At 46.2% G+C, this 23,698-nt stretch overlaps 1 protein-coding gene across 1 annotated transcript in view; it reads right to left on the bottom strand.

Annotated features, from left to right (window-relative positions):
* Rhoh (ras homolog family member H) overlaps positions 1-23,465 on the bottom strand; it is a 36,761-nt gene extending 13,296 nt beyond the window's left edge. The window contains exon 1 of the mRNA XM_052735902.1: positions 23,041-23,465. The gene's annotated coding sequence lies outside the window, so the exon portion shown is untranslated. The remainder of the gene's footprint in view (positions 1-23,040) is intronic.
* Between the last annotated feature and the right edge of the window lie 233 nt (positions 23,466-23,698).

Below are 23,698 nucleotides of genomic sequence, written 5' to 3'. Positions count from 1 at the left end.
GATGTGGCTCAGTAATCTGACATCTGCCTAGCAAGCATAAGGCCCCGGGGTCAATCCCCAGTACAGAAAAACAGCACGAACAGATGAAAGGCCTGTTGTCTCTGTAGAGTGTTGTTGGACAAAACTCGATAACATGGATTTAACAGGACGGAACACTCTTAAACCTCCCTCCTCCCTAGGACAACACTATTTCCAGGAACAGCCGTGCTCTTGAGCCAATCTTTAGCTTTAGAATAAGTTATAAAATCCATTTCGCCGGATGGCAGTGGCGCACATCTTCAATCCCAACACTCGGGAGGCAGAGCCAGGCGGATCTCTGTGAGTTCCAGGCCAGCCTGGTCTACGGAGCGAGTTCCAGGACAGGCACCAAAACTATACAGAGAAACCCTGTCTCAGACACACACACACCTCAAAAAAGTTCAATTCTAAATTTTTTTCGAGACAGGGTTTCTCTGTAGTTTTGGTTCCTATCCTGGAGCTCGCTCTGCAGACCAGGCTGGCCTCGAACTCACAGAGATCTGCCTGGCTCTGCCTCCGGAGTGCTGGGATTAAAGGTGTGCGCCACCACCACCCGACTTCAATTCTAAAATCTTACTTAAATTCAGTAAAATATTTTATGTGTGCACTCAGATTTGCCCTTATAGTCACAATTAATTAAGATACAAAACTCCAAGAGGTCAGCTGGAACAGCAGAATCCAAGAACTCTAGAGTGTATTCACAGTCTCTCTGGCCACCCTGCCGTCACCACGGAATCCCAATCTACCGTTCAAGGGTAGAATGTAAATGTTTGCAAAACTTTGCCTCTGGAGCTCCGGTAGAATCTACACAGACTGTAAAGAACTTACTCTGAGACAGGCGTGGCGGTGCCCATCTGTCATGCCAACACTTGCCAGTCTGCGGCAGGAGGAGTTTGGGACCTGTCTGGTCTAGTACTTGGGCAGGGCTCCGTAGCAAGACCTTATCTCACTAAAGAAAAAAAATGAAAGGAAGGAAGGGTGGAGAGAGGGAGAGATGGAAGGAGGGAGGAAGGGAGGGAGAGAGGGGGAGAGAGAAATAGATGAGAGAGAAAAGGGAAAAGGAAGCAAGAAAAGAACTCAGTGTGACTTCATCACTGACCGCGTACAGTGATCAGCAAAACGGACCCATATTGGGGTCTCACTGTTGTTTTTAAACTCTTTACAAACCATACACCCCTTATTACCCTGTGCCACCCCACTCTTTATATTCCTGCCAGTATCTACCAAAAGTTTAAATGCATACGCCTTCTAACCAGCAACTCTGGTCTTTGAACACGTTGTGCCAGAATACCTCCACGCAGTCCAGGCGTGTGAGAATTTCCATTGCGGTACACTTGGAACAGCAACAAAATGAATAAGCTAACTGAACGGTCCAGGAAGAGGCAGGGACTGAAGGAGTGATGCAGCCACATCCACACAGTGGACTGACACGGGGCTCTGAAAGGAATCCAGTCAGCCTCTGCCATTGCCCCGCAGTGCACACTATACCAACTGAGAAACAAGCTCCTGGCGTGGTGAAGGACCCCTCCCTCCCGTTCACACAGAACTGAATGTATAGGCACAACACAGTGGTCCTGGTAAGATCCCTTGTCTTAAGAACACTGGTCCAGGCAAAGCAAAAGGCATAATCAGGTAAAAGGCCTTGCTCTCAGCAATGAGCAGCCATTCCAGCTTGCTAGAGATGCTCCGCTCACCTCACACTTGCCCCTCCAGAGAGCAAACTCCCCGAGGCACGTGGCTGCCGTGTCTTAAACTACCACTCCTTCAATTGTCTAAGTAATAGAAGAGCCAGGTGAGAACATGGGTTCATGGGGTTGTCTTAGAGTTTGGAAGCCCCCTTTGGTATACAGATACGAGCTCTTTTTGTGTGGATTATATCGCAAATATAGTCCACAGCTATGAGATTAAATGTCTCCCTAGATGCTCAGCTGAAAGGCAGATTTTAACACCCGTAAAGCCACGAGGGCACCTCAGAATAAGGCTCTTCTTTTTTTTTTCTTTTAATGGCTTAAGTTATTGCTTACAAGTATAATGTTCTATCAATATCAATTTAGAAGTCTGAAAAAATATGACAATCTGCCTTTAATTGACTTCCACATAAACTTGGCCTAATGGAGACAGAAGGAAATGTAATAATGTTTTGGTTTTAGACTGAGCCTAGAGGTTTAAAAACATTATTATTTTTTAACTTGGATGATAATGTCTCTGACCTTCACTTTTTGTTTCTTGTTTTTTGGGGGTTTTGTTTGCTTGTTTGTTTGTTTGTTTTGAGACAGAGTTTCTCTGTGTAGCTTTGGAGCCTGTTCTAGAACTCACTCTGTAGACCAGGCTGGCCTCAAACTCACAGAGATCTGCCTGCTTCTACCTCAGAGTGCTGGGATTAAAAGAGTGTGCCACCACTGCCTGGCCACTTTTTTTTTTTCTTTATAGAAGTTATTTCTCAGTGGGAAGTAATATACAGTCCACAGGAAGGCACCATGATGTGGTTGCATGATGCTCAGGCCCTAGAAGCTTGCACCTTGGGGAAGAAAGTCCTAAACCAGAAAGAGACAAAGCAGGATTCTGCACCGAAAATGACCTTGCTCTCAGCTTCCTCCCCCCAGGAAAATTAGGACAAATTTCTAGGAGCAGATGCGGACTCCGTCAGAGGTGAATAAAAAATACTAAGGGAACTCTGGGGACGGCATTAAAGTCAGCGGGGCGGTGAGATCCAGGGGGTGACATTTGAACTAAGTCCTGGAGGAGAACGGAAGAACAGGGGATAGACCATGAGGAAGTAGTCCTAAGCCCAGGGGAGCATGTGGGAAATCCTGCATTGGTAGGGGAGATCATAGGGTCTGTGTCTGAAGCACGGCTGGGGTGACGTTGGAGCAGATCTGTGGCCTGTCCTTTGCACTGCAGAAGCTCTCTCCCTGGATTCCAGTCTCCTCTGGTCTGTCTCTACAGCGTCAACAGGATATCCCCAAGCCCTCCTACCCTTCCCAACCTCAGTATCCTCAACCGTGCTGCCCTCAACATCTAACACTCGCCCTTACTTGCTCTCCACACCCTTCCCAGAGCCCAGCTCAGAGGCCACCTCTTCCATGTAGTCTTTCAGCACCTCCTAGACAGCATCCTTTCTCCACTAGTGGATAAATTTTACTATTGTAGGGGGAATAGATATGATAGCAAATGTTACGTGAAAAAAAGCCCCAAACAGCAAAAATAATATGATCCCAAGTTTTTAATAAAATGAAGGGGAGGGATAGAAATCAGGAACAATATACCAATACTGATAACTCTTGTATTAGTGTGACTACAATTTTTTTTTTGAGACAGACTCTTTTTAGGTAGCCCTGGCTATCCTTGAACTCACTATGTAGACCAGGCTGGCCTAGTACTCACAGTACTCGAGTGCTGGGATTAAAGGAGTGTGCCACTACACCTGGCTTAATTTTTTTTTTTCATTTTTTTCAATGTTTATTTATATTTTCTGAATTTTCTTTATATGTATACACTGCTTCCGTAACAAAAATTATACGAATCAAATCTTGTGATACTTTGTAAAAGAAAATCTAAACATATCCTCCAGTTCATTTGCTAATACTATTGAAGAGTCACCTCCTCCTCCTCTTCTTCCTCCTCCTCCTCTTCCTCCTCTTCCTCCTCCTCCTCCTCTTCCTCCTCCTCCTCTTCCTCCTCCTCCTCCTCCTCCTCTTCCTCCTCCTCCTCCTCCTCTTCCTCTCATTAGGCAGCCTTGGCTGGCCTAGAGCTCGCTCTGTAGACCAGGCTGGCCTCAAATTTACAGAGATCCGCCTGCCTCTGCCTCCCGAGTGCTGGGATTAAAGATATTTGCCACCACAGCCAGCTGGATAGTCACTTTGAAGAAAGCATGGCACAGGAGACTTGAGCCAGGATGGGCTGGGCTAATAGAATGCCTTTGGACAAGCCCAGAGACCCCCCCCCACACCAATCCTCTTCACCACCACTCCATCTGCCAGGCCAGTGAGCAACTGTTGCAGAACCTACCCCAATTTAAAATACAAGAATGAAAGCGTGGTGTCCAGTAACCAAAGCTGTAGGTTTTGCCCCAATATTCCTCCCAAAGTGGGGAAATACTAAAAATACTCTTTAAGATTTTTTTTAAAAAGCTATCTCCTTGTAAGTATGAAAAAGCTGAAACCATCCCAGGAAACTTGTCGGGTCATAAGAAAAGGACTCAGTGAGGCAGGTGACATTTATAACCAGAAGAAACAGAAATGACAGAATAAGCACCGGCTGCAGCTCCAGTGGACTCTCCAGGCGAGGCTGACAGACATCAGCCTGGGGTACCCACCCAGACACACGGATGGAGCCTCACAGAGCTCCGAAGGACACGTCGGTCACAGGTGAACGCACCGCCTCCTCCTCACCCACAAGGAACCAGAGCGGAGACCAAGTCTAGCCCCCAGAGCAGAGAGAGGGGACGGTGCATGAGAAGATGGCACCCAACTGGGTACCTGGGGCACATTTCCACATTCTCTCTAAAGAAGCCTATGTTTTCAGCCTAGATCTTAGAAAAGCCAAGCAAATAACTTTCCAAAGGCAGTGCAGCGCACACACAGTCATTTAAAAATCATGTTAATGTTCTGTATGGCCCCCTAAAGCGAAGGTGACAGGAGTTGAGAAGAGATTGTTTTCGTGTTCAAATTAGTGGTGTCCCACTCAGGACGCCACTGGATCCCCATCTCTGACACTCCTGCTGTATAGTTAGAACCTTCCCGAATACACGTGCCTCCGTTTGAAAGAACCTGGGGAGCCTTGCCCAACCTGAGGTATTTTGTTTTAGTTCCAGAAAACTAACAGACCACACCAAAAATGCCACCCAGACCACAGCCATTGACCAGTCAGTGAGGCAATGCGATTACTTGCATTCCACGAAGCAAGCTTCCTCAATATTCTATGCTTTGAGCACTGGGCCTTTCAAACAAAAGGACTAGCAGGAAGAACGTTACAGCGGATAAACACAGGGCTGCCCTGCGGGGCAGCTGGCAAAGCATCGTCCCACTAAGAGAAATCCCTCTCCCTGGGACCACGTGGAGTTCTTATCTCTGCCGCCTGATCAGGGTAAACTATATCCTAGAATGTGTTGCTACGGATCCCAATCAGATCCCTCTGTGGGCTTATGTATTTCAGAGATCTTGTTGTTGCTGTTGTTATATTTTATATTAATAAGTCTTACATAAGAGGAATTCTGAAAACCTCCCCATGGGGTCTTGTTTCATTTCTAACACCTGGCCTAAGAGAGGTGAGGGTGTGTGTGTGTGTGTGTGTGTGTGTGTGTGTGTGTGTGTGTGTGTGTGTGTGTATCAGGGTCTCTGTGTGTGTATGTCTGTGTGTCTGTATGTCTGTGTGTATGTGTGTGTGTCTGTATTATGTATATTAGGGTCTGTGTGTCTGTATGTATGTATATCAGGGTCTGTGTGTGTGTGTGTGTGTGTGTGTGTGTGTGTGTGTGTATATCAGGGTCTGTGTGTCTGTGTGTATATCTGTATGTATGTATATTAGGGTCTGTGTGTATGTGTATCAAGGGTCTGTGTGTGTGTGTATGTATCAGGGTCTCTGTGTATGTTTGTATGTGTGTGTGTCTGTGTGTCTGTGTGTATGTATATCAGGGTCTGTGTGTCTGTAATCTGTATGTATGTATATTAGGGTCTGTGTGTATGTGTATTAAGGGTGTGTGTGTGTGTGTGTGTGTGTGTGTGTGTGTGTGTGTGTGCACATCAAGGTTCTCTGTGTCTGCCTGTCTGTCTGTGTGTATGTATGTATATCAGGGTCTCTCTCTCTCTCTGTATGTGTTTGTGTCTGTGTGTCTGTATACATAAATATATATCATGGTTCATGTGTGTGTGTGTGTGTGTGTGTGTGTGTGTGTGTGTGTGTGTTCAGGTACTAAAAGAGTGAGATCCACACATGGCATTTTTTCAGAAACAAGGTCCAAAGAAACTTCTCTGTCTGGGGTTCAGTTGGAGTGAAGAGCTTGTTCCCCGCTCTGTACCCCACTGTGCACATGATCTAGAGGCTTCTTTCTCCATCACATGACGGCCGGTTATCTTTCTTTTCCCTTTGCTTATCTTCTCCTGGCTGAATTCCAGGGTCTTCTTGGTCAACTTAGATTCCGGGCCCCGCATTTTTAAGGCTTACAGACCAGAACCTAATCAGATCCCCCACAGCAAGAGGACATTGTTAACAAAGAAACTCACGACTGGTCAAACTATAGAAAATAAGCGTCAGCGGCCATGCTCAGCCACCAGTGGGACATCTAGATTATACGTCATCCCCCCAACACTCAAGAGACCATTAGAGAAGAGGGGGACGAAAGACGATTAGAGCCAGAGGTCAGAGGGGACGCGACAGTGTCTTCTGGACTCAACAGGATGGCGCACCACGAGCTCATGGCAGCTGCGGTTGCCTACACAAGACCCACCATGTGGGTCCTGGGAATTGAACTCAGATCATCAGGTTTGGTGGCAGATGCCTTTACCCACTGAGCCATCCAGCCAGCCCCATTGTTCTTCCGATTTTTCAGGTTATTATGCACAGGAAAGGGCTTCATCATGGCATCTTCTTACATATGTGCCTTTATCCTTCATTCTCCTCCATCCAGGACTCATTTTACTAGTTGCTTTTCTTTGGCTGTAATAAAATTTTTTGGAATAATACAATTTTAAAAAAATCAACATCTCAATTTTCCAAAGGCATTTTCCCTCTTTTAAAGGCAAGTTCTCAAAGCTGATTAAAACAGCTTGTTGACAGAATAATTAGCACCTGATACTCCCTCCATAGTCACTCTCTTTTCGCTAAACAATTTATTTTTTCTTTAATTAATGGTCATGGGATATGCTTATACTAAAAATACTATTAGTTCTTTAGCTGAAATCCAGATTTTCAGGTTATTTTTGGTATTTTTATTTAGCTAAGCTAGGGTTGGGGGAACCTAGTCAAAAGTCAAGGTAATTTCATTAAGCTCACTTGCCGGTGCAGTTTCAAGGCCTGCCTGCATACGGAGAATAAATGGATTCGATTTTGCTTGGTCACCAGAAGCAAGATACCGTCTCTGGACATAGTTTTATCATCACAGCTAACAAAGGGGTTTTATCCCGGGTCTAAATGCTCTGGGCATTTGGGAGGTGTGAGTGTGTTCCTTATTCCAGTTCCGAGATACAGCTGTGCCCTGCACATCTGTCCGTAATGAGCTGCGTATCCAATGATGCCGTCACAATATTACATCACCTGCGATGTCATAGCGGTTCCCCCACCCCCACCCTGCTCCTACACTCGTACTGGAAATCGAACCTAGAGCTCTGAACATTCTAGGTAAGGATTCTGCCATTGAAATTTGCCCCTATCCCTCTTTGGTTTATACTTCATTTATTTTATTTTATTTTATTTTATTTTATTTTATTTTATTTTATTTTATTTTATTTTATTTTATTTTATTTTATTTTTGAGCAAGAGATTCAACTAAGTTGGCCAGGCAAGCTTTGCATTCACTCTAGCTCAGGCAGGCCGTGAACTTGCAATTCTCCTGCCTCAGGCTCCTGCAATCACGGGCTATGTCACCATGCCCGGTTTAGTAGCTGCCTTGACTTTCGTAAGTATACTTTATGAAGTCTGCACAGTGACTAATTTTTGATTAACGAAACACTTCCTGGAACCTAGCTATAGCATTAAGTGACACACGGTCATCTTTCAAACAAGCACTCCTTGGAGACAACCATCCTTTAAGAAGCAAACTCAGTAAAGCAGTTCACCCCACACCCCACCCCACCCCCACCTCCCTACCCCCCCCCACCCCCCCCACCCCCCCCACCCCCCCCACCCCCCCCACCCCCCCCCCCACCCCCCCCCCACCCCCCCCCACCCCCCGGCATCCAAGCACAGAGGCCCAGCCGCTCACCGCACCATCCATTCAGTGTCTACAAAGTTTTAACAAAGGCATCTCAGCAGCCCCTAGCCATCCAAGCATGCTTGCCCAGTCACCCACTGCACCATCCATTCAGAGTCTACAAAGTGCTGGACCACGATGCAGGCACTTTCATGCATTACCTCATCTTCTCTTCACAATAATCCCCCATGGTAGAAAATACCCCTAATTTATAGACCCACCGGCCGAGACACAAAGAAACCCTCACAGCCTCTGACTATGCTCACTGCTGACTGGAGCAGAGCTACAGCCCTGAGTGCCACACCATCCTGCCACACCACCAACTCCTACATAGAGGAGCAAGAAACGGAAGGCAGGGCAAGGCAGGTGAACAGTTTTCAGACTCTAGCCAGGCCCTCTAGCACTGTTCCCCAGCGTGTGTGTGTGTGTGTGTGTGTGTGTGTGTGTGTGTGTGTGTGTGTGTGTGTGTGTTCTTTTAGACAGAAGTCTCACAGCACAGCCCAGGCTAGCCTTGAATTCACAGTCCTCCTGCCTCGGCTTCCCAAGTGCTGAAATTACAGATGTGAACCACACACGCAGCTTAGAGGTTTCTCCTATGAGCTATACCCATGATGGCAGATAGACCTATGTTAAGACACAAATAAAGCAGCGTTTAGAACCTCAGAGAAAACGGCATTTCTACCACCTCACGACTTCCATTTTGTCTACTGATGTCTATGCATTCTGTCTATCATTTAGACAACTTTTCTTGGTTTCTTGCTTTACACACAGCGCTCCCTGGTCATGGCAGTCCCCGCTTGCCTGGAATTTAGCTGACTGGAGACAAGATACAAATCCTACTGCTGGGGAAGCAGCAAATGGAGACGTGAGACACTCTGGTTAGTGAAGCAGATCCACCAAGGAAGAAGACAGACTGGAAATGGACTGGGCTCTATGGGGTTGAGATGTGCTCGGGCTTAGGACCCTGTTAAGGACTCACGGAGGAAGCTGGGTTCCAGCCGGACTGTGGAGAGAAGGATGTGAAAGGTTGGAGGGGGCAGTGAGGATCGCCAATGGTTGAAACCCCTCCAAGTGTCGCACTCGAAGTGGCACTGACTAAAATCTGGGAAGAAAAGGAGCTTCACAAAGCGAAAAGAGGGGACAGTGCAAAGGAGTAACATCAGTTCCGTATCTAGGGACCAAACAGATCACTCTGCCTGTTCCCCAGGCTACAGCTGAAGAAGTAACAGGAAGCAAGAATGTGAAGGTCAGCCTGCTGGGGTGGCAAGGTAGCTCACTGGTAAGGCACACACCATGCAAGTGTAAGGCCTGGAGTTCCCGCACCCAGGTAAGTGTCTAGAGGCCTAGTGGCCTGCCTATAATCTCGGCCTCAGGAGGGAGAGACCAGTGATTCCTACATCAAACTGGCTATCTAGCCTAGCTGAATCATGAGCTCCGGGTTCAAGTGAGACTCTGCCTCAATATACACAGGGAAGAGTGATGGAGGAATGTGAATGCACCGGACATCGACCCCTGGCCTGAACACACGCGTGAACATGCACACACACACACACACACACACACACACACACACACACACACACCAATATGCAAACACACAAATCCATATGCACACATACAAACCCATATGCATACACATACACACAAACCCACATGCGCACACACACACACAAACCCACATGCACACACATATACACATATATGCACACACATATACACATATATGCACACACACAAATCCATATGCACACACACAAACCCACATGCATAAACACACACAAACATACACAAACCCACATGCATAAACACACACAAACATACACAAACCCACATGCATAAACACACACAAACCCATATGCACACACACACACACACACACAAAGAGGTAAGAGAGAGAAAGAAAGTTAAGCTTGCCACTTAAGACACTGGAAAATCTGAAGGTCTTTGGGATGTTGTGGGTGTTTAGTGGAGCTGTAAATGTGTCGAGTAAAACATTCATTCCAATCAACATACAAAGCACACATTCTGAGAGCCAAGTATACTAATGCACACATATATATGTCCAAGGATAACATAGTTCCTTTTCTGAAGACGTCCTCACCTCACCAACCCCTAGCCCTGATAGTATATGGTGAATGCAGAGACTCACTGTGATCAAGGTGCTAAGAACAGCGGCAATTGAGTGCTAGTCCTAAACAGGGCATTTACACCATTCCCTTGAAGGTTCGTGGACCATCCCAGAAGAGGGACAGACAGAATGTAAGAACTGGAAGACGGGGAGAAGAGCTGCTGCACGATGCTATCTCCAGAGTATGACAGCCACCGTGGTCATGGCAGCCGCAGTGGCCTGCCCAAGACTGGGCCCGCCAATTAACACAGAGATCCACAAGTGGGTGATGTACAAAGAGTGAGGGACTTTGGAGCACTTGGTCCTAAATGGGGTCTTCATCAAACCCTTCCCCTCGAGGCTCAGGGAATAATAGAGGAGGCAGAAAGATTGCAGGGGCCAGAGGTGATGGATGAGTCCAAGCAAACAGTGTCTTCCAGGCACAGCAGGACAGATGCACATCAGAACTCACAGGCATGGTGGCGGCTTGCACAAGTCCTTAACAAGCCAGACAGGGTCTCAGCTCTGAGAGGGGGAAGTACACATGGGGTCCCACCCTTAGCAAAGAGGCTACTTGTAATTGCTACCCTCTGGCAACTGGAAAAAGCCAATATTCTCCACTGGAGTGTCCGTGGGTCTATCAACCACACCCCAGGGCAGGACCCATGCCCAGGAGTCGTTAGCCAACACACAACAGCTCCATGGTTTGGTTTGGTTTGGTTTGGGGTCTTACTGGTCCCTTGATTTTGGGTTTTGTAGGATTTGTTTTTGTATTAAAGAGGGAAAGAGACAAATAACATAAAGTTGGGTAGGTAAGGAAGTGGGGAGAAGCTGGGAGGAGCCAGGAAAAATGAAAAGATTGGCCTGCATGGCCTGATCCCTCCCTGCTGAGCTAGTGGCTACCTGACTTCTGGGCAGTCATTGTTTTCAGGATGTATTCAATGACCAGCCCACCAGGTTCCAACGGATAGTTCCAACCCCATGGTCACGTTGCAGACAGTCGCACATCTATTTGAACCAGTTCCAGAACACAGGCAGGCTCCTGACTGCTTGGTACGTGGAGCAAGGAATGCTGGGTATTGTGAACCACTGTTGTTAGTCGATGTTGTTAGTCAGGTGTGGTGTAACTTGCAGCCAAAAGCATTGCTGATAACCTGTGCGTCTCATGAGTAGTGCGTGTCCTAACATGATCATGAGTTACTGAGTTACTGTTAAACCAAAGCCTGGGCTCAGAGGGTAAAAGTACCAGCATGCAAACCTGACAACCTGAGTTCGATCCCTGGATCACACACACACACACACACACACACACACACACACACACACACACACGTAATAATAATAATAACAATAATAACAATTAAAAGGTAAAATAAAGCCAGAAAAAAACAGGCATATTTGAAAAATGTATTATCAGGGATATTGCGTAAATCAAACATGAGATTTCTCTCACAGTTAAATGAAAAATTCTCTCTTCTGCTAAGCCAATCCTTTTAAAGAATGTTTTGATATTCCAACTTATATTTAGTATTTGAAAGGAACAAAAGATAATATAAAGTAATTTTACTCAGCTGGGCAGTGGTGGTGCACACACCTTTAATCCCATCACTCAGGAGGCAGAGCCAGGCAGATCTCTGTGAGTTCGAGGCCAGCCTGGGCTACAGAGCGAGATCCAGGACAGGCACCAAAACTACACAGAGAAACCCTGTCTCAACAAAACAAAACAAACAAACAAAAACAAAAAAGTAATTTTCTTCTTATGCTAAAACAAGCACACTCATGATTTATCAAGCACACATGTCTTTCAAAATATGTAAAAGTTGTTCTTAAATTAAATATTTATGCTTCCTTTGGGAAATTCCTGACATGTGAAGAACTTTGAAACAGGCCTACACTCATCATTTGAAAATTTTGTTTTGCTTTCATTCCAAAACTAGCTACAAAGCTACATAGCTAGCTGTAAGTTCTCTAACTTTAAAAATATAAGCTCATCAACCCATTATACTCCAATATCCATCATTAAAGTGGTGGCACACACCTTTAATCCCAGCACTCGGGAGGCCAGGGCAGGCTGATCTCTGTGAGTTTGAGGCTAGCCTGGTCTACAGAGCAAGTTCCAGGACAGCCAGGGCTACACAGAAAATCTGTCTGGGGGTGGAGGGGGGAGTCTGTGCACATCAAATTACAAGACCCAAGAACCTTAAATCCCTCTCATCTAAGATCCTGGGAATTTTAAAAGATAAAGTACAGATGTAGAGATTTTAAAGCATCAACTGTCTTCCAAATGTCACAATAATTTTCACATCACAACCGCATAGGCCCACAATCACCAGCTGGGTTTTAATGACCTAGTACTTCAGAGTCCATGACTGTCCTCAAAATTGGCAAGGCAATTTTGAGTAACTATAATTGGTGGATAACACGGTGAGTTAGCTACCTGTGAAAAAAAGAAAACCAGCCAGTCGTGACCAAATTTAACTGCCAAACAGCATTAATGGGTGTAGAAAATAAATTTGAAGTGAGCTAATTTCAGCTGTCCAAAGAAAGGCCAACTATGTCAGAAGAGCTTAAAATGTAAGGCTATCTTGTCACAGGTCAACAAACAAAAACAGGAACTTAAGTTGAAAACGCTGGGCTTTTGGCTTTTTTTCTTGACAACAATTTTGAAAGCTAGCAGTCTAGTCTTCCATTGAAACCGCAGGCCTCTAAGCCCTGTTGGAAGAGAAATGAACCTTTCTCCCAGATAAGCGTGTGACGGGTCTTTCCCAAGTCAAACGGTCAGAACTTGGGGAACTCCAAAGCCATCGATCTGGTTTGGACCAGTCAAGCTAAATTTTACACGGGCCTCCCCCCATCCACATATTTTCACAGCTCTAGAATTTAATATTAACATTGCCACAATCCCTGTTTTAATTACTTTCCCCAAGACATAGATGACGAGAAGAAAGAAAAGCCAGCCACAGGCCTCGGACAGACAGCTACAGTCTCCCTTTGTTAATTCAAACCTTCCTTTCTGAGAGTTGGCTGGGAAGCAATGCCAGGATCCTTCTCTGTGGGTTCTGTACACCTTGGAGTGAATACACAAAGACATACAAGTTGCAAAAATGCATTCCTGTGCGCTTATGTTAAAAAAGCATGCGTCACGTTTGCTACAACGGACCCGCACTACTATTATGAATCTATGTTTACTGTTAGATTTTTAAAGCCAACAGTATTGTAGATTTTTCTGTGATACTGCCAGAGAATCTAGGTACGGGGATACAATGACAATATTGTTTTAGCAGATGTAGGAAATTGTGGTAGTGCTGATATGTAAGGGTTTTCTGGCTTTACCCCGCATATTTCCTGTACAGACCTCCAATGCTATCTACCCCATCAACATAGCCAGGGGAAGAGCCGCCACCAACATAAATGCAGTCAGTTACTGTCCAAAGATATAGGAGCCAACAAAGTCAGGTTTTATCTGGAGAAAAAAGTATTGCGGAGCTAATTATACGAAGGGTTTTGTTGCCAGCAGACATGGCTTTACGTCATTTAAATTTTATTCTAAATATATGGCTTTCCTTCCCCTTTCCTGGGTAGGAGGACTGATCCCATGGGTTCTTAGATTTCCCCACTATGGCAGGCATTGCCTTAAGCTCACAGTTGGAATAAAACTAATAGAAATGTTTGTGGCAACTGAGAAAAGAAATACAAGACAGAGAGAAAGAAAGAGGTTTGTGGTGAGTTATATATCCTTAGAGGTGACTCAAGAGAGTAGCAGTTGGGCCTGGAGGGGAGGGGGACATCCAAGGGAAGCATCCAGAAGGGAGAGGAACCAGCCACTCACCTGCAGCAACCACTGGCTGGCGAAGGGCAGCGAGGACGCCAAGAGGCCTGTAAAACGGGTAGACGTTTGCCCCTGGCCTCTGCTGCCCCTTGGCCTACAGTGGTCTGATGTTCTGATGAACCGTCCTCCATTGGAAGTATTGTTTACTAAATGTACTAGGGTAGCACGCTAACATCCTAGCTGAGCCTATACCAACAGGCTAAGAAGACTAACATCAGCCTGTGCCTGGGCACAGCCATCTAACTTGAAGACTAATTTATAGTGAAATGTCATGTACGGGGTGCTGTGCTGAGCACGAGCGGCGGGACAGCTGTCTGCGTGCCACCGTGAAGTCAGAAAAATCCTAAGCCTAACCATTATAAATCTGCACTTGGGTGCTGAGGGCTGTGACAGGGGCTCGTACAATGCAGTCTTATTACTCAGACACGTATTGAACTTGGCACACAACCTACCCAGGGGTGGACAAACGATTAAGGCAAGTTATACTCCTTATATGAATGTATCTGTTAGAGATTTTCGTGTGCTACCTCAAAGATGGGTATATGGTTCCCACACTGCCGCAGAAAAAGAGAGCATTAACTTATATTTCCTAAGTTCTTAGCCAGTTTCACATACTTGTACTCTGGAGGGTTGAGGAAGGGCACACCCCCTCCCGACCCCCAGTCTGCATGCAGCCCATCCTATGACCATGACTCCGTAATGCGATATCATCTTCGGCTGCCAGCAGAGGCGGCTGGTTAAAGCGGGCAGATTTGGGGTAGGTCTCTGCTCCACTGAGAAAAGATGTTCAGACGCTTGAGTTCTCAACCAAAATACAATTCCCCCAAACTGCCAAACCCAGCGATGGTCAAATGGGCATCTGTGGTCAAAAGACTGTATAGGGAAATGAATGGCCCCGGAGCTGTCAAGGCCCAACTCGATGTTCAGCTTCAGGGAGGAAAGACTATGTCTGGGTGCGGGATACGGCTCCATGCTGGAGCACTTGCCTAATGCATGCGTGAAGCCATAGGTTCAATCCCCACACTGTGCACGAATGCACACACATGCACATACACAGACACACATGCACATACAGACATGAGGGGGAGAGGGGAGAGGGGAAGGGATGACTATACCTTACACTCAGGAACAGCACATGTACCAGCTGCTGCCTTGCACTGCCTGGCCCCGGGGTGTCAGCTGACCCCTGACTCCTCACTCTGCTCTATAGTCTGAATTGATCCACTCTGTGTACAAAAGGTGCTGTGTCTCTGGTGCTGTCCGAGGTTATACATAGGTGTACCTAGGACACTAAAATAGAATCTTGGGAAGTGGCTCTCCCGACAAGGACCTGACCTTGGCTTCACAGAAGAGGATTCAGAAGGAAGGACTCAGAGCAGTGATCATATACTCTCCAGAAGGAACCTGCTCAAGCCCACGTGCTGCTCAACGTAAGGATCTGATGGGCCCGCCAGCCGCCATCTTGTCCATCAGCATCAGCCGAGAGTTAACATTTCATCTAACGTGACATCACAATAAGCAGAACTTGATTTCCTCCATCCCATAATGCTTCTCTTATGCTACCGACAGCCTCTGAGGCTGGTGCTCTTAATGTGAAACCTATGGATTCCTAGGAAGCCTTTAGAGAATACTTAGTACACACTCCCAAACTGAATGTCAAATGTCCGTGTTCCTGTGTGTTCCTTTTCTAAGAGGGCCTTCCTTCTCATTAGATCCCAAAAGAATTGGTAACCCCAAAACTTATTAAGAAGCATTCCTTGGGGCTGGAGAGATGACTTATCAGTTAAGACCACTGGCTGCTCTTCCAGAGGACCTGGGGTTCAATTCCCAGCACTCACATGGGAGCTCACAACTGTCTGTAACTCCAGTTCCAGGGGATCTGACACCCTCACACACACATACATGCAGGAAAACACCAAGGCACATAAAATAAAAGCAAATCAATCCTTTAAAAAGAAAGGAAGATTCCTCTAGCCAGGCTGGTGGCTCATGCCTATAATCACAGCACTCCATGGGGTTGAGGTAGGAGAGACACCAAAAGCTTGAGGCCTTCCTAGACTACAGAGTGAGCTCCAGACCATGGGCCGCTGAGTGAGACTCTGTCAAGGAGAGGGGAGCGGGGAGAAGGAGAATTGGGGGAAGGGAGGGAAAAACTGAAAAGAAGGAAGTAAAGAGAAAGGAAGAGAGGTGGATAGATGGGTGGGGTGTGGAGAAAAGGCAGAGCTGTTCTAGAGCATAAGCCAACCCTGAGACACGCAGGTCTGTGGGGATGAGGGTGGTCAGCAGGTCTTACAGTCTGACTCTAAGTGTCCCATGCTTTGTAGCCAATAGACCCTGAACCAGACCTCTGGCGAGGAGATGCGCTCTCGGTTTGGTCTTGATTTATCACGTCCTATCCTGAGAGACTGGAAGGAAGCCTTGGTGATGGGAAATGTGAGGACCGGACACTAAAGATTGTTTGAGAGTTCATGACAGTCACAGATCTTCTGAGGGCAGGAAAACAAAACAGGTGGTCTCAGGGCCCCAGCTACTGCTACACAGGTGTCATTTACTTTTGATGTTTATTTTATGATGTAAACCTGTCATTACTATTGTGAGTGCCAGAGGCCTCTGGCTACGTCACTACTCCATTTTATCAAAAAACAATACCTTCTCTCTTCCTTTAATATAATATTATCACTCACCAAGACCCCCAGGAGTTTCTGGCATGATCCCCCCATATTCTCCTGTAAATCTGTTCTTAATGACTACCTCCCGGTGAGTTGAAATCAAAGTGTTCATGGGTCTTCAAACTTGGCTGGGTGATTCAAATTCCTGCCAAAAGCTGTTTGCTTGTGGAGGGGAATTCTGGGGTACTAACTCATCGGAGGAGCACAGTGAGCACACAGCCTCCCTGCTTTAGCTCATTCCTGTAGCAAACAACTGACCTCTCTCTTCCTTCTCTCTGTTGCTATTCCTTCGCAAGATCAGCTCTTGGATTGTGAGCCTCCAATCCCCAGCCTCACCCACAACACACACACACACACACACACACACACACACACACACACACACACACACACACACACACACGACAGAGACAGAGAGACGGAGAGTGTGTTTCCTCTAAACCAAACTAAAACCTTTAATCTATAGTGTCTCCCAAATGATGACCTGCAGACCATCCACGCCAGCTTCACCGAAAATGTCTGTGCGTACTCCTTCCTGCCTCCTCCCTGACAGAAAAGATGGAGGGAGGCCACCTAGGATGCTGTAATTATTAACACCCCCAACCCACCCAATCCTACAGGTGCTTCTTGGGCACACACATTTGAGACCCCACGATTCAGAAGAATCATATCCTCTCCAGTTTACACCCTCACTTTTAAAAATGAAAACTGAACTATTTGCACACGCACTTGGTCACCTCTGAGAGCGTCCCCTTGGCTTCGTCCTAAGACAGGTCCTCTTCTCCCTTCCTCTGGCCTCTTTGTCTCTCTCATTTTATTTTTCACCATGTTTTATTGTTCCTCTCCTCCTCCGTTAGAACTTTATTCTACTATAAGTGAAGGGCAGGTTCAATATGTTCCTAATGATTCTAGCAGCGCCCCCCAGTACTGTGCCATTGGACCAGTTAGCTCTCTTGGGTGAGTTTCCTGCTTTCTGTTTTTTGTGTGTTGTTATTGCTTGCTTGCTTTGCTTTGAGACAGTCTTGCCAGGAAGCTCAGCTAACCTCGACTCTCAAACCTCCTGCCTCAGCTTCCCAGATGCTGGGATTACAGGCCGGCACCATCATACCTGGCTCCTCTGGCCTTAGAGTGTACTTTTCTATTGGCTGGTTCTCAGTCTATGTAAAGAAGAGCTGTGTCCAGAAAGCGTTTAGGGGTTTAGCGTGCGGTGACATAGGTCTTCTAGCCTACAGGGTACTTGCTCAAGTCCTCAGAGCCCAGGGACTTCCTCCATCCTCAGCTGCTCAAAGGAACCCCGTCAGCATTCACAACTCTACATGGCCCAACTCTCCCTTTACTGTGCCCTGCCCAAGGGACCCATCCCAAGCTGGGCAGGGTGGAGGCAAGGATTGTCCTTCCACAAATTCCCTCACCCTCTCTTACTTTTTCCAGCTTTTAAAAATGTACGCATGCAGTTACTATAAGTGAAGTAAATCAAATTCTGCTTTAGCATTTTGACACACAAAATGCTTTCATTTCTTTCTTTTTTTTTAAATTGGCCAGGCATAGTAATGAATGCCTCTTTTAAATTTTTATTTATTAACCAGGCAGTGGTGGCGCATGCCTTTAATCCCAGCACTCGGGAGGCAGAACCAAGTAGATCTCTGTGAGTTCGAGGCCAGCCTAGTCTACAGAGCAAAATCCGGGACAGGCATCAAAACTACAGGAGAAACCCTGTCTCGAAAAATCAAAAAACAATTGTTTATTTTTATTTCATGTGCACTGGTGTTTTGCCTGCATTTATGTCTGTGTGAGGGCGTCAGATCCCCTGGAACTAGAGTTGTGAGCTGTCATGTGGGTGTTGGGAACTGAACCCGGGTCCTCTGGAAGAGCAGCCAGTGTTCTTAACCCCTGAGCCATTTCTCCAGCCCCACGCCTTCATTTCTGACGGCTCACATTTTATTCATCATAAAAGCAGCAGAGCGTTCAAACTTGCCCTCACACTTTTCTCGGCAGCATATTGTGCTTGCTGATTCGGTCATGTAAGTCTCCCTCGACTGATTTCTAGCTAACAACACAAGATCACTGAACAAAGAGGAAGAGGAAGAGATGGTCATGTAGCATATGATCCTACAGCACGTCCATTATACAGGTCGACAGCTTCCAGTGACTTGAGCGGCTTCCAAAACTTCTGGAAATACTACAATCTGCTCTTGCAAGCTAGCACGGATTGGTTTTAGAACACCACAGCAAGTATGCAGCTGGTACTTCCCAAAAGCAAGTTTGTTCTGTTCTCTTTCTTTCTTTCTTTCTTTCTTTCTTTCTTTCTTTCTTTCTTTCTTTCTTTCTTTCCTTTCTTTCTTTCTTTCTTTCTTTCTTTCTTTCTTTCTTTCTTTCTTTCTTTCTTTCTTTCCTTTTTGTTTTTAGAGACAGGATTTCTCTGAGTAGCTTAGGCTGTCCTGGAACTCACTCTGTAGACCAGGCTGGGCTTGAACTCACAGAGATCCGCCTGCCTCTGCCTCCCAGAGCTGGGATTAAAGGCATGTGCCACTATCATCCAGTACAATTTTTTTTTCATGAAAGGCACTGAAAATTCACCTTATTCTCATCTGTTCAACAAGCGAGGGTTTTTGTCAGCAGATTATGTAACTAACCAATATAACATAAAAAAAAGACAGAGTTTTACTATGGGTTTTTTGGCCTGATTAATCACCAACTCACTGGATGTATTTATTTCATGACATCATCTTCCATGAGGTCATGTATGCAACTACCCAGTTGCTCCGACAATAAACCGAGTGACAATGCACAGCTCGTAGGGCTGCGGTGGGAACGAGGCCGTTACCTCACCAGGCTCCACCTGCCTTGGTTTTCTTTTCTAGGAAATGGGGAAGAGGTCACTGCTGACTTCGGTTTTACCAGAAACTAACTGGCAAGATGAGAAGGCCTCAGCTGACACCAGAAGAAGCCATGGAGCACTCAGCAGTGCTCTGGAAATTTCTTCCCAACATTCCATTCCACAGGAAAAGAAAGAGGGGAGATGATTGGGCACTTTCTCCATTCTATTCTACAGGAAAAGAAAGAGAGGAGATGATTGGACACTTTCTCCATTCTATTCTACAGGAAAAGAAAGGAGGAGATGATTGGACACTTTCTCCATTCTAGTCTACAGGGAAAGAAAGAGAGGAGATGATTGGACACTTTCTCCATTCCCTTCTACAGGAAAAGAAAGAGAGGAGATGATTGGACACTTTCTCCATTCTAGTCTACAGGAAAAGAAAGAGAGGAGATGATTGGACACTTTCTCCTTGCTAGTAAATCCCTTCCTTTGCGCTCCTCCAGAGGAACGCTGTCTGCTTCTACATGCCTACAACACCGTAAAGCAATGACTCTCAACTTGTGGGTCATGACCCCTTCGGGGGTTGCAAATCAGATATCCTGCATATTGGATATTTACATTACAGTAGCAACAAAATAACTTTATGGCTGGGGGTCACCACAACACGAGGAACTATATTAAAGGGTCACAGCATTTGGAAGGTTGAGAACCACTGCTCTAGAAGTTAATAAGGTACTTTATGAAAATAGCATTGAGCTAAAAATGCCCACACCCTTTCACCACCGGAAACTTATCTCAAGGAACAAATTCAGGACAAAGGAAGATCCTCTTCCGTGTTCCACTGTCAGTCACAACAGAGAGAGGGCTGTCCCCCTCCTTGCAGCAAGCACTGTCTCCAGCTACCATCTTGGCGTTTGGGGACTGGTAAGAGAGAGCTTTGCTGAATGGTTCTTAGACCACCTTCTGTAAAGCCAATGTAAGGCCATGTCATTTCAGGGCTTGCGTTTTTGATCACACAGATTCCTGGGCCACATGCCAGGGCTGTGGTACGTAAGAATTCAAGCTCTCCACATGGTTTCCAGGTCCAGTCAGAACCAGACTAACGACAGCTGTCTGTATCCCGGAACAGCAGGACAGTTCCGAGTCCAGAGATGGTTCAAGTGGTCGGTGGAGCAGCTGCTGGGGTGACATGGCAGGCCAGGCCAGAGGCCAGCTGTTTCTGGCACTCCCTCCCCTTCCTTCTAGCCACGCCTTCCATCACCTAAGGCCTCCCTCTCTCTCTGACCAACTCATCCCCTAATATTACCGTGCTGCCATCAATTCCCATCCAGGGCCCCCCTTCTGGCTGCTGTCCCTCTCTATCTCTAGTTAGAGCCCCCAGAATCTCCTCCCTCACATTCTCAGAAGGTCGCTACAAGGAAAACAATATCGCTACTTGACTAATCTTGACACATAATTGAGAATCAGCTTCCTAATTAGCATGCCGTCTGTCACTGGACTTCTAAAAGGAGGCCTTTCTAATCCAGAGGAACCTGTAATTTAGAGAGGAAAGGGAAAGCAAGGAGCTTTGAACCTGGGCTTTGACGGGACCTAAGCACCCAGACCTGGAGCAACACTTCAAGAACTTCTGGTCAAAACTATCCCAGCTGTGGAGGAGGAATGGATTTTCAGCTGTATCTTGCTAGCATTGCAACTAAAATATTAAAATTATATGATTTAACTTAAACTAGGCCAAGAAATAAACTGTTCTCTCTGCCTCAGATTCCAAGAACCTCTGCAATTCCACCCACAGCCTTCAGACTTCCATCCAGATGTTCACAAACATCTGCAGATGCTCAAAAGAGCTCTCTAGGCAGTTGGAAGAGCTGGCGTGAGAAAGCTTAAAACACCACTTTCTAACATGATCTTTTTTTTTTCACATGTTAACACTATAAAATGTCTAAACCCTGGGTCTAGTCAGTAACCAGTGCTCAAAAATGTAAATCCCTTAAAAGGAATATTGTGTTTAAATAGGCAAGTTTGTAGACAGCTTGCTCTCAGGCCAGCAATCAGATCGTCTTCATTTGTGTCCGTCACCAAGTCTTTACAAGGGCTGACCTTTGAGAGTTTGTGGTAAGCTGGACACTAAGCTAAGCACCTTGTATATTTTATCTCAACAACCTTTTGAGGTAATGGTTTTCAGTTATTACTGCTGTTCTTCGAGCTGTCTTATCATTTAAAAAAAAAAAATAGGAAGATTGAAGAATTTCAGTGACTTATCTGAGGTTCCCACAGCCCAGAAATAATAGAGCGAGGGTTCAACATGGGCTCCAAGTTCTTGCTCATCGTCCTGTGTTCCTTAGACGAACACAACCTTCGCGGTCCAGGAATCATTCTCCTGTCTCTCTAAAGGAAAGTCCGTGGAAACAGCAGCCGTGTGGCCAAAACGGCTCGCTCTCTGCACAAGGGAAGCTCACGGAATGTTGGAAGGAGCGTTACAGGGACAGAGACTTGCTTATCCTCCGATTCACCCTCCCGTGAGGAAAGCCACCTGCGTTACCAGATGATTGAAAGTCTTCTTAAAATGGGAAAACCAGACACGGAGGTTTCCCACAGGCCTTTCTCTGCATCCACATTGTACTAAGGGACAATGCTGGAGGCCCAAGAGGTGTCACAAAACAGTCATGAGTGAGCTTAAGTCATGGAGCAGAACTGCTCCAGATCACTCCTACACCCTTCTTGAGCCCCTACGACCCTGAAAGCCTCTGCCACCTCGCTGCCTCGACTACTGTTGCCCAAACGGTACTTTTCACTGCGGCTACTAGAGTCTAAGGTTCACCACAGGATGGGTGTCCTTATACTTCTCTTCTCTCATGCACACCGTCTTAGAACCGGTGAGTGGTCATCAACTACTTCTTGCTTGAATATATCAAATGTGACATTAATGTAGTAAAGTACCTAAAACCAGTGACATTCTGGGCTTTTGTTGTTGCTGATGCTGCTGTTACAACCCAGGCAATCGATGGACAGTTGAAGCCACCTCAGAAACTAAATTTAATCTAGAAAGGTATAGAAAGGGACCATTAGCATTGAGGACAACTAGGTAGCAATTCTGGACCCAAATCTATACAGTTTTATTTTGATTTTCTTTACCTAGCTAGATAACTTTAAAACTGTTACTTGTGAAAGTTGGAGGGTCATTAGATTTTCTTTATCAAAAGCCACCGTGTGGTGTTTAAAGTCCTCACACAAGCAAGCGCAGACACAGTCAGGCCCCCAAACAGGCATTTTCTATATGCGAGAACACCTCAGAAATCAAGACAATCACATTTTTAATGTCTCGGAATTCTGCGTGACCGTCCAGGCTTGGTGGCACACACCTGTAATCCCTACACTTGTGACGTGGAAGCAGACGGAACAGGAGTTCAAGGCCATCCTTGACTACAGATCAGCCAGCCTGGGCTACGCGAGACCCCACCTCAAAACAAAAACAAAGCAAAACGACAAGAAAACATAATTGTGTCTTGTTAAGACTTTGGAGAGGGGATCCACAGCACACACCCCCACCTCCAAGTTTGGTCTATGCTTTACGACGGATTAAACGAGGTCATTACATTGTACAGCTTCAAGAAAAAGAAAAAGAAAAAATCTCAACAAAATTACAGAGATTCCCGGGACTCTGAAGAATCATTTTTAAAGAGACAAAAGCCTTACCTGTCATGGAACGCCAAACGGATGTCTCAATACCAAGATGACTGACTCCGGAAATCTAAGCTGCTCTTCACAGCCATGTAGAAGTCGGTGTAGCTGAAGCCTGTCGCGGCTGTGAGGTCCTCCTGGGACCCACCTCTCCCTCTCTCCTCCCCACGGCTCCCAGTGAGTCACGCTGGAAGGACCGACGGCAACCCTGGACTGGGAGAGCCCAGCCCGAGGCAGTGGGCCTGGGAGTCGGAGGTGACTAAGGCAGCAGGAACAGTCCGAGAGTGACAAAAGCGATTAGCAAGTTCCTGTGCAAAAGTGAGTTTCCTGTCACTGGCGTCTCCACGGAGGGGTTTTGTCTGTGTGGGTTTTAGGGGCGTGTGTACATGTGCATTTCCCTCCGTGAGACTGAAACCTACCCAGCCGAGAGGCAGAAGTGGGCTTTTGCTGCATGGCTGGATTTGTGTTGAATTTTTTTTTTTTCTTATCCTTCTTGGATCATTTCTCTCTCGCCGTTCCCTTCAGTTTCCAACCCCAAGTCACCTACAAACAGGTGAGGGGAGGAAGAGAGGGAAACCAGGATGGTTCCATAAGGAAGTGAAACAGAAGAAAAAATAATTTCACTGCACTAACTGGTCTTGGTTAATTTCAGCTTAGATCAAAGCACCTTAAA

The sequence above is a fragment of the Peromyscus californicus genome, unplaced genomic scaffold (genome assembly GCF_007827085.1).
Source record: "Peromyscus californicus insignis strain IS unplaced genomic scaffold, ASM782708v3 Scaffold_13__1_contigs__length_99412109, whole genome shotgun sequence".
Taxonomy (NCBI): Eukaryota; Metazoa; Chordata; class Mammalia; order Rodentia; family Cricetidae; genus Peromyscus; species Peromyscus californicus.
Note: the sequence above shows the minus strand (reverse complement) of the source record. Positions and strands in the feature narration are given on the sequence as shown.